This window comes from Physcomitrium patens, chromosome 10, assembly GCF_059467195.1.
Source record: "Physcomitrium patens ecotype Gransden chromosome 10, ASM5946719v1, whole genome shotgun sequence".
NCBI lineage: Eukaryota > Viridiplantae > Streptophyta > Bryopsida > Funariales > Funariaceae > Physcomitrium > Physcomitrium patens.
In genome coordinates this window covers 3,666,515-3,668,764 of record NC_143419.1, presented here as the reverse complement: position 1 = coordinate 3,668,764, position 2,250 = coordinate 3,666,515, and the positions used below count along the sequence as shown (strand labels likewise).

The following is a 2,250-nucleotide window of genomic DNA, read 5'->3' as shown; positions in this document are numbered from 1 at the left end:
TAATAACCCAATTCTTCTGCATTATTTGTTCTTTGTCAAACAAATGCCATAACCATTCTTGTAGCTTCAAAAGAGCCTTGTGTATACATTTAAAGTTGCTCCATGCTAAACGAGAGTCACATCCATCTTGGCAAGAAACATGATGATGTAATAGTGCCTTCTCAACCCTTAACAAATCAACACTTATCACTGTCTAAAGGCCTTACATCAAAACAAGACTGACAATACACAGATATATCAAAAACTACTGCATTTCATAGGTGTAGACAAACAACGAAATAGGGGATAATAAACCTTAATATTGAAAAACCTTAACTAAACCTTCAAAACATGGATGCATCACAAAATAGGGCCCTGTGGCTCAGGCTCCCACAGTTCCTCTTATCTTGTTCCCCTCACTTGGTGATCCCAAGGGGATTCTTAATCCTACTATGTTCCCATGTGCATGGTTCTCAGGGTTCCCATTGTTCACAAAGCATGGCATCAAACCATGTGGCAAATTTCACTGTACATCAGTCCAAGGCTGCATTCATTCATGCATTCCAAAATTCCAATGCAGCTTGAAAATCTGGAACATAAAGAGCAATGTAAAAAACTCCAAAGCATTCATATATAAGTATTACACATACCATAAGCTGTTATCATTCAAGCCAAAATAAATCAGAAGTACATAAATATATATATATATATATATATATTTATTTAAAAAGAAAAGAAAAGAAAAGAAAAAAAAAAAAAAAAACACACACACACACACACAGGCACACACAATGCATGCCTTGCAATTTCAGCAAGTATGTATTTTGTAAAATCCCTACCTTTTTCAAATAAATAAACATACAAATATTTATTGAAGTACACAAAGGAAAGAAAGTGAAAACTTAGAAGGCTTTGAATTGGGAAATTTGTGAGCATACAGTCGCAAGTTGTATTGCATTTATTGTGTTTGATTTCCTGTCAGAACGATGGCAACATCATTAAAACAATTCATCGGTAAGCATGATTTCAAATGCAGAGAAGGAAAGGGAGAGGAGGTGAAGGGTTGAGTGTTTGTCGGGGTTGTTTGTGGTCCAAGATGTTGGTGGTTTTAGCAAGCGGCAGCTGGGTGTGAGAATGAGCAAGGAGCAGTGAGTTTGAACCAAATTAATATGTAAAGATCGGTGGGCACCGAACATCAACGCGGGACTCGAAGTCAGCGGGGTGGACCCAGTTGTCCTGGCTTTGTTAGCTCAGTTGGTTAGAGCGTCGTGCTAATAACGCGAAGGTCACAGGTTCGAAACCTGTACAGAGCAATTTCGAAGTCTAAGTTTAAGTTTTGGTTTTAAGTTTTCTCTTTGAACACCACATAATTTCAATAATGCTTCATTCATTTCAAAGTCAAAAAGTACAATTTAAACCCAGTTCCAAGTACACAACAAAGAAGGATAGAATGCCCTGCCACATATAAGCTATTAAAAAACCAAAATAAAGGGACACTTGAAATATCATAATAATCCTAATCATAAAAATACTTTTGGCTTTGCTGGGTGGTGGCCATAATCCACACACAACCAACATATGTAGCAAATAGTAAAATATACATGCACAAATCATACATTGTTCATTCAAAATAAAAATAAATAAAAAATTAGATGGACTTTGCTTGACATAATTTTTAACATACAACTAAGCGCCATGAAATATTTTTACTGAACTTATATTTAATAGATTTTATTTTTGTTAGATATGACATTTCTTGTTTCTTTTGTTTGTTTATTTATTCATTTACTTATTTTGGCACAAATGGGATACACCCAATGCATTAATACAACATTGAGATACTGTTAGGGACATATTCCTTAGAACTTTTTAGAAAGAAGTTTCTAGAACCTTCTAGAAAACAAGCCTTTGTAATCTTCTAGAAGAGAAGCCTCTGGAACCTTTTAGAGAGAAGTTTCTAGAACCTTCTAGAAAGGAAGTCTTTGGAACCTTCTAGAAGAGAAGTTTCTAGAAGCTTGTAGAAAGGAAGCCTCTGGAACTTTTTAGAAGCTTCCTAGTTAATAGAAGTAGCTCGAGAAGCTTCCTAAGTAGGATTATATATAGGGATCGAGGCTGAAGATTTCTTCAGTCTCGACAAATTGTCACGGACACAAAATACAGACTTGAAATCTAACAAATCGAGGCCTCAACAAGGTAACAAAGAAAAATCGTTACCCATTACCCTTGATTTTTAGTCCCTTAGAACAACTTGGATGTGCAAAGATCTTTACA

General features: G+C 35.5%; 1 non-coding gene across 1 annotated transcript; it reads left to right on the top strand.

Annotated features, from left to right (window-relative positions):
• The first annotated feature begins 1,218 nt into the window (after positions 1–1,218).
• On the top strand, positions 1,219–1,292 carry TRNAI-AAU (transfer RNA isoleucine (anticodon AAU)). The gene has a single exon. It is a non-coding gene; the product is annotated as a tRNA-Ile (tRNA).
• Positions 1,293–2,250: the final 958 nt, after the last annotated feature.